General features: G+C 54.4%; 1 protein-coding gene across 3 annotated transcripts in view; it reads right to left on the reverse strand.

The window, feature by feature from the left end:
- Nucleotides 1-16,974, reverse strand: part of RBFOX3 (RNA binding fox-1 homolog 3) — a 448,365-nt gene that overhangs the window by 114,343 nt on the left and 317,048 nt on the right. For 2 of the 3 annotated variants that reach the window (XM_019818344.3, XM_023244207.2), the window contains exon 4: nucleotides 8,800-8,839. The exons of the other annotated variant lie outside the window; for it this stretch is intronic. The gene's annotated coding sequence lies outside the window, so the exon portion shown is untranslated. The remainder of the gene's footprint in view (nucleotides 1-8,799; nucleotides 8,840-16,974) is intronic. 3 annotated transcript variants of the gene reach the window in all.

Genomic DNA, 16,974 nt, shown 5'->3' on the forward strand with positions numbered 1-16,974 from the left:
TCAGACTCCGCCAGGGTGTTCAGGGGGCCCTGGGACCCGGCCGGCCTGGGGGAGCCTACCGGGCATCCTGGGCGGTGACCTCGCGGCCTCACTCTGCTCCCGCCCTCGCTCCTCCGTCCGCCCCCCCCCCCGCCCCCTCTCCCTCCAGCTCATCTGCAAGTGCCAGCGAGCTGGCAGGCTGGACACCTGACAAAGGAGCCGTGGAGATTTCTCGGTCCTGGCACAGACCGCCAGCCCTGTGTGCCGAGTGCCGGCAGAGGAATAACGAAGTCCTGAGAGACGGAGGCTGCAGGCCGAACAGCAGAGCAAGGGAACATCCACAGACGCGAGGTGGGCCTCCGCTTTTCGGTGGTTTTCCCTTTGTTCCCACAGACCTGCCGGAGGCGGCCCCGGCGAGGTCAGAAACCAAGGAGGCCCCCCCGGAGGAAGCGACCATTTGACGGAGTATCGGTCTGATTGGTTCGGCGTACCCCCGGCACCTAGCACGGTGCCTGGCGCATAGTAGGTGCTCACGGCACCTGCGCTGACCGGGTCACTGGTGCTGCACTGGGCCTGTCCCTTCATGGGAAGATCAGGCGTGGGAGTGGGGCCCTGCTGGTCGTCTGCCGGCTGGGGTGCGAGGGGGAGGGTGGCGTGGAGAGGTGACCTAATCATAAATGAGTACTTATTACTACGTAAATTCGTAACTTTTCAGAAAAACCATTCCTAAACTGCTTAACGCAAATGTGAGGGCGCTGCGGACTCCAGGGTCTGCTGTCCACCTGCAGCAGTGGGAGGCAGGAGCCCCTGTGGGCCGTGGGGTGGGTCAGAGGACAGAAGCAAAGTGCCAGCAAAGCATCCTGAGCAGCTGGAGGGATGCAGGGGGTGGTCCCGGTGCCCAGGTGAGGGCGGGAGGACCCAGAGGCAGAGGGAGGCGTGGCCAGGTCCTCTGTGCTGATTTCTCCTCTCCAGCCACGTCGCCGAGGCCAGGGAGGTCCCAAATCACAACCATCGCACCGTTAGCGACCTCTACTCTACTGAGGGGCGAACGGTCACCGACGCTGATTTTAGCCATCGATGGGAACAAAATCCGCCTTCTGTTCAGACCACCCCCACGGAGACCACCTGTCCTCCTGTCAGTCGCAGTGAGGGCCGACAGGATCAAAAGGCATCAGTGTGGGCAGCCAGGCTGGCCTTCCCTCCATCAAAGGCACACGTCCAAGTGGCTGGACTTGCACGGGCCTCTCCCATCACGGCTTCTGTCTTAGGAGGATCATGCCGAGGCTCCCCTCTCTCCCCTGGAGAGCCCTCTGTGCGTCCCCGGACATGTGCCTTGGGCACAGCCGTCACCCTGGAGCAGGTGGGGCGGCTGTGAAGTCAGAGAGAGAGATGTGTGTCTTGCTCTCTGCACCGTGACCTGCCTCCCGCTCCCTGAAACCGGATGATAAATTACTCTGCCCAAGCGGAACACGCCCGGACAAGCCTCCTTTCCAACTGTAATTAATACCCTGGGGAAAACACAGACTCGGGGTTTTCATACTTCCGCACAAACACGCGCGAGTACACAGGCTCTTCTTTCTGTCACCCTACCCGCTCCCCTCTCAAATATTTAGTGTCCTGCCTCTTTTGCGGGTAGCACAAAGCCACCCAGCTGGATACATCCTGAAGGTCAAGGGAGGCATCGGGGACCCTTTTCAGTCCCTGTGACACAGGACTTGGGAATTTTCTGGCACGCGGTTCTCCTGTTGCTCATGTGATGCAGCTTTGGCCTTAGCGGAGTCAGAAACGGCCGTGGGTTTGGGTGAACGCTTTGTGGTCAACATTTTTGGGCATCTCCCCCTACCCTTTTCTTTCCACCGTACAGCCTAACTGATGCACTAGTCCAAACACACATGTGCGTGCATATCAGAGAGCTCCGAGCATCTGATACTCCCAGAAAAGCTCTATAATGAGTGAGGAGCTTTGTAGTCCCATGAAACTAGAGAGCTAACCACCCTGACAATGAGAATGCTTTCTCGAAGGAGAGGAGAGCCCTCATGGGCCGGAGATGGGGGGTGGAGGGTGGAGTCTGTGTCCCATGCTGGTCAGTTGGCTCCTGTGGCATGACAAGTGTAGGCACCTGTGATGGAAGCTCAGACACTCAGTTTAAGAAACCCACACTCTTACTGGGAACCTCAACTTTGCTCAAGGAAAATTCTCAGCATGAAACGAAGCCTGGATAGTCAGGGCTGTGGTCTTGCCTCAGCCACTGCAGCATGAGCCTGGGCAGATCATTTGCCCGTCCTCGGCCTCAGTTTCCCCATCCATAAGATGGACCCTGCTGGGAGGGTCAAACGGGGTAACACGGGTCGAATGTGCTGACAACAGTCTGAGGCCCTCAAAGGCCGGAAAGTGCCGTGCACAGATAAAGAACGTGGCTCTGTCCACACCCGGGTTGGCAGAGGGTGGGTGAGGGGACTGGCATTCAGAAGAATGAATAGCCTGGGCCTCGGATGGGTCCTCCTCCCTGCTTGGTTTCTCTTGTTAGGGCAAAGAGGACTCTGTCCCCAGTGCTCTGTGGCACGCTTCCTTGGAGAGGCGGCGGGGCTGCTGGGAGGCACTGGTTCCCTTCTCTCCGGGTTTCTGACCTCCCCTACCACCGAGGCTTTGAGAGCCTTGGAGGCATTGTTCCCCCTCCCTTATTCTTTACCATCAAAGCGTTCCGGAAAAGAGGCTCCACGAAGAGCACTCTGCAACCATCTTTCAAGAGCTACGCTCCTACTGCTGCGGATTCCTCTGCATTGAGGAGAAGGAGGCCAATCTCAAGACAAACGGAACAACAGCGCTGGTCTGTATGCTCGGACCACGTGTTCCCACGAGCCTCCAACCAGGGCTGGCTGAGGAGGGAAATGGGGATGAGGGCTGGCAACGGACCCGTGTGTCCCTGGGGCTGCCTGCATGTGTGTGCGCATGGGCGTCTCCAGACCACATGTGACAGGATCTGAGTTCAGACGGGAGAACGTTTCCACTTCCAGTCAAGATGGAGGAACGGGGACTGAGTTACTCTCCCACCAGGCACAGTGGCAAACAACTCAGGAACGGCTTTCAAGACACAGGACCACACACTGTCCTGTCCATCGGCAAGGACAGTGATCCCTGAGAGGCGGGCAACCAGTGAGGGGAGCCCCCCATGGCTCACTGTGTGCAGAACTTCTAGGCTAAGACTCAGGGACCACAAGTGGAGCCCGGTGGGCTCCCTGAGCTGAGGAGTCAGGGCTGAGAGTCCAGGGACACCAAGGTGGCTGGAGTTGCAAAACAGGGGGCTGGAGAGCGGGGAACTGGACAGAGGGAGACCCTGGAGAACCAGAGAGGGTCCCCGTGAGTGTCCAGCCGAGTACTGATCATCCCGTGCATTTGAGGAAAAGCCCCGAGGCTGAGGAAAGAACCACGTGAACGGTTAGGGGAAACCGTGCTCAGCATGCACACGGGGCCAGGAAACGTGTGTGTCCCCACCAGCCTCACTGGAGCCCTTCCCGGTTCATGGAGCAACGGGCAGAACGCTCAGACGACCTTGCCTTGGCAGTGGGATCACTTGATGGGGACTAACCATGCCTCGGGCCCATCCAGCAAACCTTAGCAGTAAGATCTGAGAGGAAGGGATCAAACTGCTTCTGAGTAATTTAACTGCATCCCAGAATAAAACTCGAGGATATTTATAGGAATAGAAGTAGCCAGCACCCCGCAAGGTAGAATTTACAATGTCCAGCAGCCAGTCAAAGATTACCAGGCACACGGGAAATGAGGAGAAAAAAAAATCAATCATTCGAAACTGACCTGGAACTGACACATATGTTGGAATTAGCAGACAAGGGCGTTAAAACAATTATAACTATATTCCACGTGTTCCAGAAAGTAAGTAGAGACATGTAAGATATTGGAAAACGTGCAAATTCAACCTGTAGAATATGAACTACAACATCTGATGTGAAAAAAAAAAAAATACACCGGATGAAATTAATGGCAGATTAAACACTGCAGGAGAAAATGTTAGAAGGAGCCAGGGAAACAGGACACATTCTGTACCGAGGAACAAAGATGAAAATGAGCAGGCTTTGAGACCACGGGAGCTGTGAAGGCCCTGAGCCTTTGCAGCACTGGAAGAAAAAGCACCTGTCAACCCAGACCTCTGCACCCTGCAAAAATGTCTTCCCAAATGAAGTTGAAATAAAGACTTTTTCAGATACACAAACACTGAAAGAATTTACCACCGGCAGGTTGGTGCCGTATGTAAGAAATACTGAAGGGAGTCCTTCGGAGAGAAGGGAAATGACACTAGATGGAAATATGGATCCACACAAAGGAATGGAGACCACCAGAAATGGTAGCTATATGGATAAACACAGGAGAGCTTTTTTCTTATCACTTAAATCTCTTTAAAATACGACTTACTGTCTAAACAAAGAAATACAAATAGCATTATGTTGCAAGGCTTATAACATATGTATATAAGGCCAGGATGGAGAAATGGAAGTATGCTTATACTGTATGTCAAGTGGGTTAACAATCATTTGAAGGTAGGTGGGAACCAGCTTAAAAAACTCATAAACTCTAAAGCAACCGTCAATATAACAAAACAAAGAGCGATAACTAATAGGTCAGTAATGGAAATAAAATGGAACACAATAATTTTAGAAACTCTGTTCAAAAGACAGCAAACAAAAAAGAAAAAAGGAAATAAAGAAAAATCGGAAAACAGGGGTGCCTGGGTGGCTCAGTCAGTGAAATTTCCTACTTCAGCTCAGGTCACGGTCTCACAGTTCATGAGTTCAAGCCCCGCATCGGGCTCCATGCTAATGGGGAAGGGACTGCTTGGGATTCTCTCTCTCTCTCTCTCTCTCTCTCTCTCTCTGCCCCTTCCTCACTCTCTCTCCCTCTCTCAAAATAAATAAATGAACTTAAAAAATAGTGAGTGATCGACTCGTTTCAAGTTTGGAAATCTAATTCATCTGATTCACAAACTGAAAAAGCACCCATCATTTCAATAGACACAAGAAAAGAGTTTAAGAAAACTCAACATCCTTTTTTTTTTTTAATTTTTTTTTTCAACGTTTATTTATTTTTGGGACAGAGAGAGACAGAGCATGAACGGGGGAGGGGCAGAGAGAGAGGGAGACACAGAATCGGAAACAGGCTCCAGGCTCTGAGCCATCAGCCCAGAGCCTGACGCGGGGCTCGAACTCCCGGACCGCGAGATCGTGACCTGGCTGAAGTTGGATGCTTAACCGACTGTGCCACCTAGGCGCCCCAACATCCTTTCTTAATAAAAACCGATAAAAACTCTCAGCACGCTGGCGATAGACGCGGAATGAAAGGGAACCTATGAAAAACCTACAGCTAACATGACAATTAGTAGAAGAATTACTTTCCCTTTACGATCAGGAACAAAACAAGGGTGTTTATTCTCATGACACTTCTATTCAACGGTGTCCTAGAGGTTCTAGCTGGTGGAGCAAAAACAAAGCAACAGCAACGAGTAAAGACATCAAGATTGGAGAGGAAAAAGTAAACTTGTCTTTGTCAATGGATCATCTGTATCACTGTGATCGTCTGCAGAAAATATGATGAAATCCACAAAAAAGCTACTAGAACTGGCAGGTAAGTTCGATAAAGATGTGGAACTCAAGGTCAACATACACACAGTTTAAAAAAAATGACTACACACTAGCAAAAGTCAGAAACTGAAGGAAAAATACCATTTAAAGTAGCCATAAAAAATATGAAATACTTAGGGTAAGTTTGACAAAAGTTGTGTAAGACCCGCCGGCTGAAAAGTACAAACCACTGTTGAGAGAAGTTAAAGAAGTCTTAAATAAATGGGGGGGCATAACTTGTTTATGAGGCAGAAGACTCCATATGGTTAAGATGTTAATAATCCCACCCCCCTCCCCGGCCAGCCAAGTGATCTATAGATTCAATGCCATCCATATGGAAATTTAAGGGGCCTAGAGTAGCCAATACAACTTTGAAAAACAAGAACAAAGTTGGAGGGTTAACATCGCCTGATTTCAAGATTTATTATAAAGTTATGATAGTCATGACAGTGTGCAATGGCACCAAGACAGACTACATATAGATCAAAGGGATCAGGTCCATATGACAACAGATTTTTGACAAGGTTGCAAAGGCAACTCAAAGGAGAAAGGATGGTCTTTTAATAAGTAATATTGAAATCAATGCACAGCTTCAGTTCAGAAAAATGACCCTCAACCCATACCTTGTACCACACGCAGGAAGGAACTCAAGATAAACCAGAAACCTAAACATAAAATCTAACATCCACAAAATGTCTAAAGAAAGTACAGGAGAAGAAAATCTTTGTGACCCAGGGTCAGGCTAAGCTTTCTCAGATACAACATCGTAAGTATGATCGTAAGAACAAATGGATAGACTGGAATTTATCAAAATTTAAAACGCCAGCTCTTCCAAAGACACTGTTACGCGAGTAGAAAGACAGATCAGTTAGGAGGAAATGCCTGCACAGCATGCATCTGTAAGGGACTTGTATTCAGTATATATAAAGAACCCCCCCAAACGCAACAGTACGGAGACAACTACCCAATTAAAAAAAACAGGCAAAGGTTGGAAAAGACACTTCACTGAAGATGATGGACGTCAACCAACCACATGGAAAGATGTCCAGCATCACTCATCAGCAGGGAAATGCAAACGAAACCACGACGAGACACCACCCCAATGCCCATCACAATGGCGAAAATTACCACAGCCAACGGCACCAAGTGTTGGAGAGGATGTAGAATAATCGACAAGTGTTGGAGAGATGGGTGTAATTCCCGCACGTGGCCGGCGGGCAGGCGAAACGGTCCAACCACTTGGGAAAAACACTTTGACGTTTACTTAAAAAGCGAAACACAGGCTCACCATGAACTCTAGTCATTTCGCTCGTGGGTGTTCTACCCGAGAGAAAAGAAGGCATGTGTCTCACAAACACTTGTACGGGAATAATGCATAATAACCAAAAAGCTTGGTGTCTTTCCAGGGGTGAACGGAGAAAACACGCTATAGTGAACTCACAGCATGGAACGCCGCTCGGCAACAAAAAGGCATCAGCTATTCACACACACCCTGACCTGGGGGAGTCTCAGAATACTTATCCTGCAACAAGAAGGAACGCATACGGTATGATTTTATCTGTCTAGAACGTAGGGAATACACACCGTTCTAGAGCGACGGGACTCACGCAGATCAGTGTTTGCCGGGAAAGGGGACTGGAGAGCACGGAGGAAGAGACAAAAGATACATCCTCCGAAGGAGACTGATGGATACGTCCAGTATCTTGACCGTAATGACGACGTCAGGGGTACAAACGGGTGTCAGAACTTAATCAAATTGCACACTCTAACACGCGTAGTCGATTGTGCGCGCAGACCTGGGTAAAGCTGTTCAAAAAACAAACGTGTAAAAACCTGAGCTTACGAGGCAGACAAATCGCCGTGTCACCCCTTAGGATTCCTTGACCTACACACAGATTCACCTGAGGACTCCTTTGGTCGTCTCCCTGTAAAGTAAGACTCGGTTTACAAAATGGCACGTCCGGGAGGCTCTGCCTTGCGAGGGGGAGACCTCGCCGATGAGAGCACGAGGCCCACGCCGGCACACTTTCTTCGCCTCCCCCCAGTCGAACTGCATCGGACGCTGATGGACAGCCCCCGGCCCCTCCCAGGGGACCCTGTCATGCACGGGAACAGGAGCCTTGAGCTCTGCCTCACTGTCCCCGTCCCACCAGTGAGCGGGGCCAGGACTGCCCTTTCCACGAACCCGGGTGGCCCTGCGGTGACCGGCTTCTAGGACACAGCCCCCTGGCCATTTGGACAGTGCCCACTTTTGAGGCCAGCGTGTACTTGGGGGTAAAAACAATACAAAAGAGACCACCGAAAGGAGGTTCCGGTGTTTGGCTCAGGCGGACATCAGACCCTGCCACCGAACAGCTTTGTTTTGCCTTTTGGATCTGCGGAAAACGCTGGGCTATCTTGGGCACAAGGCCTGAGACCCAGGAGCACTGCCCCCAACCCCGAGGAAGCCAGCGGGGAGCCCAGGGTTACAAACACAAGGCGGACCTGCACTCTCTAATCTGTTCACAACAGATAATACATCACACCTACGATAGCATTTTCTGCTAAGTCAAATTCTACAAGCGAACCTTCGAAGGAGATCGGCTGCAGGCGGGTGATGGGAGGTCTGGCTGCAAGGAGTGCGCAGACCGAGGGCTGGGGTCATGGACCGGGGATTGGGGTCAGGAGGGTCCGGTCCCCCCCACGAGGGTCACCGCTGGGACCTGAGCTGATTCTGTGGCCCCCTCCCCGAGGAGACCGGGCCACGCGGGGACATGCAGCACCCCAGGCTCCGAAGGCCAGGGGAACGCGCACCTGTGCCCCAAGTACCTGGGGTCGGGGGTGGGGGCAGAGCAAAGGAGGGGGGAGGAGGGACTGTTTCTCTGGCTGGTGACAGCTGCTAAGCAATGTCACCCATAAACACACTCCTGTCCCCTCATTTTCCTTCTGGCTCCTCTGGTCCCCACACCTGCCTTCCCAGCACAACTCGGGCTGGCGCTTTGGGGGACAAGAGAGGACACGCCATCGAGTGCGAAGCAAGCCAAACTCTCCATTCTCTGCCCACCCCCCCAGCCCCCTCCCTCCAGTGAGCAGGAAGCCCCGGAAACCCCTGGCATTCAGCAGCAGCAGCACCCAAGACGTTCAACATGCTCACATCTGTCAAAAACTATTCAGGAAAAAAAAAAAAAAAAAAAAAAGAAAGTCTTTATACCTTTTATTCAGCCAATTTTTCCCGAGGCACTGTGGGCTCTCTAAGAAAAGAAAAAGAGAGAGGAGAGAGAATTACAATCAATGTCGCCACCGCGCATCTGGTTGCTGGCTGCTATTTGCTCACTGACTAGTCAGGTCTGGAGGAGGGAGCGCTGCCTCCCCGGGAGCCAAGGAGACCTGCCCAGGAGAAGCCCCTGTGCCGCGTGCCCCTGCAGCGTGGCCGGGAGCCCACGTCCGGTTTAACGAAGACAACGGAAAACAGAACGCCGTGGGCCTGGGGTCCAGATTTTCCTAACCCGTCTTCTGTGTAACTCTGGGGACACTCTCGTGCGTTTTCTCTCTCTCTTCCGCTCGCCCCAAACTCTGAGTTTCCCTTTCCTCTTCTTTCCCCCCTCCCCCAGCACCTGGTTCTGAGGTTACCTGCACACAGAGACTTTGCCGACTGATGGAGGCATTTAATCCCAAACCGGGACCTCCCCCCGCCCCCCGCCCCCGGTCACTCTGCACGGATCTCTTCCCACCTCCGATGTCACTCACGGCGGGTAGATCTATTTTAATATCAGTCAAAGTAGCAAGGGAGGTAGGAGCATTCTAAATCCCACAAACACACGATTTCAGCAGTGACTACACGTTGTGTGGAATTGTGTGATGTTTCCAGGAGCTTCCATCAGTAGAGGTGGCCCAGCCAGACTAGCAGGGGCCATGTATTTACTCATTTTGCGGTCCGGGGCCTGGGGCCACAGAGACCAAGGCGCTTGCCTAAAGTCACAAAGCTGAGCTTGGGGGCCGGGGGACCGCACAAGTGTGTCTGGACCCCTAATCCTGCCTTCAGAGATTAGAAACGAGGGCTGTGCTGCTTTTGGATGCTGTGTCTCCCTCCCCTGCTTGTGCTGTGTCTCTCTCTCTCTCTCAAAAATGAATAAATATTTAAAAAATCGGAAAAAAAAAAAGAAATGAGGGGTGTGCATGTGTCCACTATGTGCTTCTTCCGGACATAAATTTTCCTTATTTATATCAATAAAGTTTCAGAGTTTTTTTTAAAGATTTTTATTCTTAAGTAAGCTCTCCACCCAACATGGGGCTCGAACTTACAACCCCGAGTTCAAGAGCTGCACACTCCACAGATGGAGACCAGCCAGCTGCTCCTTGTGTTGCATAATTATATGTGTACGGATTGTGTACATCTTGTTACTTTTTTAATTTCTATGTTTTTAATGTTTATTTACTTTTGAGAGAGAGAGAGAGAGAGAGACTGAGCATGAGCAGGGAGGGGCAGAGAGAGAGAGGGAGACACAGAATCCGAAGCAGGCTCCAGGCTCTGGGCTGTGTCAGCACAGAGCCTGACGTGGGGCTCGAACCCACAAACTGTGAGATCATGACCTGAGCCGAAGATGGATGCTTAACCGACTGAGCCACCCAGGCGCCCCCACATCTTAACCATTTTTTTTAATGTTTATTTATTTCTGAGACAGACAGAGACAGAGCATGAGTGGGGGAGGGGCAGAGAGAGAGGGAGACACAGAATCGGAAACAGGCTCCAGGCTCCGAGCTGCCAGCACAAAGCCCCACATGGGGCTCGAACCCACGAACCGTGAGATCACGACCTGAGCCAAAGTCGGACGCTCAACCAACTGAGCCACCCAGGCATCCCAGTGCACATCTTTTTAAATTGTGGCAAAATACTTGTAAAATTCATCATCTTAACCACTTTACAGTGTACAAGCCAGTGGCATTAGGTACATTCACATGGTTGTGCAACCAGTATCTGGTTCTAGAACTCTCTGTCACCCTGAAAGGAAACTGTATACTCATTAAACAGTCCCTCCCCCTTCCCTTCTCCCCTGTGTGTGTGTGTGTGTGTGTGTGTGTGTGTGTGTGTGTGTGTTTTAAACTTATCATAAACCAGAAAAAAAAAAAAAGCAAGCGAAAAGCTTCTAGAATCCAAAGGCACCCAGACGGGGCCTCTTTCTTGAGATGGAAAAAATCACTGTCGTTTACCATCGTCAACATGGTCCTGAAGAGCAAATACAGACAACTATAGCCTCACTCAGCCCTCATAACCCGAAGGAGGGCGCACTGTTCTATCCTCCCTTTTCACATGAGGAAATGCGCGAATGGGCAAAGCAGCGGCACCCCCAGTCACCGGGACGGCTGGTTTCCTGGGGGGCAGGCTCCCACTGCCCACGTTCCCTCTCACCCGCTAGAGGAAGGTGCCCTTCTCGGCGGGCAGTGAACACTTAGCTGCACAGAGCCCGCCTGACATGCTGTTGGAGCTGGTGACGATCACCACGGCTGCGTTTCGTGGGCGGTCTCCCCCCACCTCCCCCCAGGGCCCCCCGCCTCAGCAGAGAGGGCTGTGGGCCAAGGTGGGGCTCACATGGTGGGGAAACGGGCGTTGAGGCGGCCCGGCCGCAGCCTGGTTGCCGATTGGCGCGCTCCCTCTCCGGCACGGTGGCAAAAGCCACTTCTGCCGCGTTTGCACACGCGGCTCACGGAGGGACTCTGAGGAGGGGCAGGCGTGATCGGAAGGCCCCGCCAGATGAAGGCGTCGTCACAAAATGAGATGGATTGAATCAATCCACTCGCATCAACCACTGCCTTCAGTTGATTTGGGGGTTTTCTTATTGTTGACTTTTTTCTCGGTTTCTTAAAGTGAGTTTTCCTCCCGATTCAATTTAGTTCCATTTAATCCAATCCATCCAGCCCCGGTGAGCAAACAGCCCAGAGCGCGGGTCTGGGCCAAGTGCACGGCACGGGAGCTGGGTGAGAGGAGTCTGCCTCCCCGCCCCGCAGTCGGAGGGTCTGGGGTACAGGACCCCGCCTTGCCCGCCCTGCGTCCCTCCCACCCGACAACTCCCACGCCTCCCTCTGGATCCTCTGCTCTCCAGGCTCTGTGCCCAACCCACAGATTTCCTCTAAGTGCCGGGGGCGCTGGGCCCCGGGATCTGCAACAGGCAACACCAGCACAGGTCAGGGCGGGCAAGGCAGTCCCATCCTTACCCGCCAGCCTTGACCTCCAGGCTCCTCGAACAGTCTCCGAGTTCCCCTAAATGCCTCTCACTGTCCCGAGTGTCCTCGTTTGGGCAAAGCAAAAACCATGTAGTATGAGCACCGGCATTACACCTGTCGCGTCCCCATCGGGAGACTCAGAGGCTGGGACCCGCGTCCATCTCCAAAGAGCCTCTGTGTTTTTGAAAAATTCAGAACCAGAGGGATGGTTGGAGGGCCCGCTGAGCCTGATGCCTCCAGCGTCCATGGCACACAGAGGGCAGCCCTGACTTCCCTGAGCTGCAGGCCAGGCCCTTCCTTGTCCTCTGTGGGGGGGAATGAGCTCTCCCCCACGCCACGCGGCGTGAAAGGGAAGCGGCCCCCAATTTAAACCGACTCCTGCTGTGGTCCGGCCACACTCCAGGTGTGAGCCAGACAAGGGCGGGGCCTGCCTTGCATTTCTGGGACGAGCAGGGGCTCCCCACCCGCCTCTACTCTAGCACGTCGCCCACCCCGCCCTACCACCCGTCCTGGGGGCGAGGGACGGAGAGGGAGGGAGGCCCCCCCGGAGCCTTGCTTGATGACGCCCGGGCCGTCTCTGTTAGCAAACACTGCTGTCCGCCGCTCAGCGGGATAATCAATTATGGTGATTTTTGCCTGGATGATCAGGTTCCTAGAGGAGCACAGCTCCTCAGGCCAGGGGTGCTGACTTCCCCACGTGCGTCTGTGGAAAGCCCCTTCTGCAGAGTCCAAACAGAGCGAGACGCATTCACCGAACTCGGAGGGTCCTCGCCCAGCCCACCCCCACTGCGACGGCCTCCACACCATGTCTGCGGAGCCATGAGACGGTGGTGACTCTGCCAGGCGGGGGAGGGGGGCATAGACTGCCCCCCCCCACCCGTAGGCGTGGGAACTCCCACTGTCCGGCACGGCCTCCCGCACGCACTTGACTTCAAACCCCACCTGCAGAGCTGGGCTCGGGGCTGCCCCCCAGGGAGGCAGTGGACGTCTGCTGAGTGAATGAACGAACGAACGAACGAACGAACGAACTAGCCAGTAAGCATTTGCCTCCAGGGACCTGAACTGCACTACCGTTTAGAAGAAGGGATTGGGGGGCACCTGGGTGGTTTAGTCAGTTAAGCGTCCAACTTCGGCTCAATGATCTCGCGGTTCGTGGGTTCAAGCCCCACGTCGGGCTCTGTGCTGACAGCTCAGAGCCTGGAGCCTGCTTCGGATTCTGTGTCTCCCTCTCTGTCTGCCCCTCCCTAGCTTGCGCTCTTTCTCTCTCTCTCTAAAATAAATAAACATTAAAAAGAGAAGAAGGGACTGGGTCCTTCTAGAGTGATCTTTGCTCTGGGGGATCCCTGTCATGGACGCGATTCACCCACCCACGGAGACCCTTCCCCATCTCCCTGCCTGCTTGGACCTCCCTGCAGCCACCAGCTCCCAGAGCACAGCCTCGCCCCAGCCTCCGTCTAGTCCCCTCCACGCCAACCCCGCGTGGGCTTCCCTCCCCAATTCTCCTCCTCCATCCAAATGGCACAGGTGACCCCTGTGTCCCTGCTTCCTTTGGTACATAACACGTTTTGTCCTTCAGAAATTAAACTCCGACTCACGGGTATTGCCCTTGTCATGAAAAGAACACATGTCCGTTAATAAAACCAGGTTTTAGTGTGGATCGTGCCAAACAATTTGCCAGACACGCGCCCCTCAGGTTGAAGCACAGACCCTGCCCACTCGCGACGGCCCTTCGTTTGCCGTGGACTCCCCGCTGGGCAGGAAACGGAAGGATGCGGAGGAGGCGGAACACGGGTTCGTGACCGGCTGGGACTCCTCTTCGCTAAAGGTGCCTTTCTAGTCACCGTCTTGGGTCTTACACATTGAGCATCGACGACGCACCGGACACGGAGTGCGCGGTACAAGCCCCGAATGAGCGCCACGAGGTGGGCGATGTTCTCCCCGACGGCCGGGTGAGGGAGGGGCGCTCGGATGTTCATCGCGGTCCGCTCCACCTTCGTCCCAGCCTCCTCGCTTCCGGGGAAGGGTGCTCGGACCGCCTGTCATTCTGGAACACCTGTGCTCCTCAGCTCCAGGGGCAAGAGTCAGCTGCAGGTGCCTTTGCTCGGGGTGGGGGGGGGGTGGGGGTTGGGGGGGGTGGGGAGCGGCCTCTCCCTGGGGTGGGTCCAGGAGGGAAATGTTTGCCCATGCTGACGGGGCCAAGGACGCTGCCGGTGACGACAGACCCCGTTTTGAAAATGTCCTTTCTTTATATATTTGAGAGAGTGAGAGAGAGGGAGGCAGACAGAATCCCAAGCAGGCTCCACATTCAGCGCAGAGCCTGACACGGGGCTGGATCCCCCCACCCCACGATCATGACCGGAGCTGAAATCAAGAGTCAGACGCCTAAGTGACTGAGCCCCCCGGGCGCCCCCGACAACAGACCCGTTTTTGCAGGAGGAGGCTCCGATGTCTGCAGCAGGAACAGGGGGTCTTTCTGCCAGAACATGGCGCACGTAACAAAATGCCCCGGCCCGGGCGGCTTGAGCAGCGCCGGAGGCAGGGAGGTCCAGGGTCAGGGTGCGGGCCCATTCGGGTCCCGGCCGGAGCCTGCTTCCTGTCTTCCCGCTGTCCTCACCTGGCGCGCACCCAGCGAGCTCTCGCGTCTTCTTACAAGGACCGTAATCCCAGCCTCGTGGTCTCATCTGACCCTGTTCACCTCCCAAAGGCCCCCTGGTGCCGTCACGGTGGGGGGGCAGGAGGTCAGCCGGAGCACTTGGGGGACACACTCATTCAGTCCGGGATGCATGGCGGGCCCGCTTTGGTTTGCTTTTCTCCTTCTGTGTTTTCCCCACGTGCAGGGACAGCACTGGCTTTTTCACAGGACAGACGCCACTGGTGTTGAATGTGTTGCAGGGGTGCAGCTGCGGGTGGCGGGAAGGGCCTCGGGGGGGCCCCCTGCCCACCCCAGGGGGTGCACCTGCCTTCCTGGAGAGGGGGGGGCTCGGGGGGGCTCCGGGAGGCCTGCCTGTCCTCCGTGACTCCTGTCATGTTACCCGGGATTTTATTAAATGGCCCATTTTGTACTCTCTCTCTCTCTCTAAGGGGAATTGGAGGTGAAGGGCGCAATTTTATAAATAAAAAATTAACTGTGGGTGGCTTAAACATGACTTTTGATGATGGAGATCATGATGTTAGAGCCACTTCAATTTAAAGGGTTTTTTTTTTTTCCTTCTGAAAAGAAATTCACCTTTGGAGAGGAGAGGAGAGAGGAGGGGAGGGGAGGGCGCTGGCTCACATCTCAGAGGCCTCAAGCCACTCTGGGAGGGACTGGGAAGTTCTAGCAGGTTCTGGCCATCGGAGTTTTGAGCCCACAGCCCACACAGGCCTCAGGGTGGGGCCAGCCCCTGAACGGCCCCCTCAGGGCAGGGCAGGGGTACGGTCACTCTGTGTGGCAGCAGCCTGGATCCCTCTCCCAGGAAGCCTGGCGGGGCTCAGGGCCTACCCGCCAGAGCCCCCGCTACAAGGTGTGTGCCCTCAGGCCGGAAGTCCTGTCCCAGTCCGGCCCCTGCGATACTGATCCGCTGCTGACACTCACCGAGTGCACACGGGTAAAGCCCACCCGGCTGAGTAGTGAGTCTGCTGGTCCCAGGACGCGAGCAGAGCAGCTCTGCCTGTGCGTACACCCTCCCACCTGTCACCCAGGCCCTACCTTCCTCTGACCTGCTGTGGCCAGCGGGCTCCCCTGGCTGTGTTGGGCTCGCCAGGCCCAGCCCAGTGGCCCGGAGCTCTGCACGGCCCTGGATACCGTCATCACATCACTCCTATCACTCCTGCTAGATCTGGGGGGATGGGGTCTGCGGGCACCTTGCCCTCGCTGGGAGGGGCCGTGGGGGAAGAAGCTTCTGTGCTTGGCTGAACTCAGCACGGATCTGGGAAGTGAAGGGGGCTCACTCGTCACAGGACAGGTGACACCCGCAGCCGAGTGGCATTTATAGCATCCACGGTGTCCACAGGCACTACTGAGTATCACCCTCTTGCCCCGGGTGGGCCAGAGGTGGAAACTGAGGCCCAGAGAGGGAACCTCCCCAAGGTTGACAGAGTCCAGAGACTCTGCTGTGGGCACGGAAACTTCCCTGGGCCCCCGAGCCCTGGAGAGGAGGCAGGCGGGCGGGCGTTCAGCTTCTTCCTGAAGGGCTTTCAGTAGGCACCCCCGCTGACCAGTCCAGCATCGGGTTGTTTCGATGAGTCTGCAGGACCCCACGGGCCGATGGCGCGCGGACAAGATGCCAGCTGTATCGGGTGGAATCACATCCCCCAGAGACACATGTCCACCTGGAACCCCAGAACGGGATTCCCTTATTTGGGAACAGGGTCTTTGCAGGTGTACTTAAGGGTCAAGGTGGGGCCGCCCTGGATTAGGGGGGCTCTAGCTGCAATGAGTGTCCCTCTGGGGACCAGGAAGGGGAAGACACCAGGCACAGGGGACAGGCCGTGGGACGACGGAGTCAAAGCTGCAGGGACACGGCCACAAGCCAAGCACAAGTCTCAGCCACCAGGCGCTGGAAGAGGCGGGAAGGATTCTTCCCCTAGAGTCCCTGGCTGGGGTCTGCTGGCCCCCAGGCTGTGAGAGACTAAAGATCCCTGGTTTTAAGCCCTCAGGGTGTGGTGATTTGTGTCAACAGCCCCAGGACAATAATCTTCCGGCCTTCAAATGCCTTACAGCAGCCAGGGCACAGCCCTGTTCCGGCCATGGCAACCCTTTCTTCCCCCTCGGTGACCCCCCCCCCCCGACATTATTCCTGACATGCCAACTCCTGGGACGCTCACCTCACTGGTGTCACACAACCGGACCCTGAGAAATCACCTTTTAGAGAGAAGGACCTCAGGAGAACTGTTATTCCCCTAGGGGTATTTTGAATCTACTGTTTAAAAAAATGTGTTTTGGGATTTTTTTGGGGGGGGAGGGGTTGTTCGCATTTTTTTTTTTTTTTTTACTGTGGTAAAATATATATAACAAAATTTACAATTTTAGCCATTTTTAAGTGCAGTCCAGTGGCATGACATACGTGCCATCCATCCTTCCACCCACCTCCGGAACGTTGCCATCATCCCAGGCTGAGACTCTGTCCCCATTAAACACTAACTCCCCGTCCCCTGTCCCGACCCCAGCCCCTGGAAATCTCTATTC

The sequence above is a fragment of the Felis catus genome, chromosome E1, assembly GCF_018350175.1.
Source record: "Felis catus isolate Fca126 chromosome E1, F.catus_Fca126_mat1.0, whole genome shotgun sequence".
NCBI classification, from domain to species: domain Eukaryota; kingdom Metazoa; phylum Chordata; class Mammalia; order Carnivora; family Felidae; genus Felis; species Felis catus.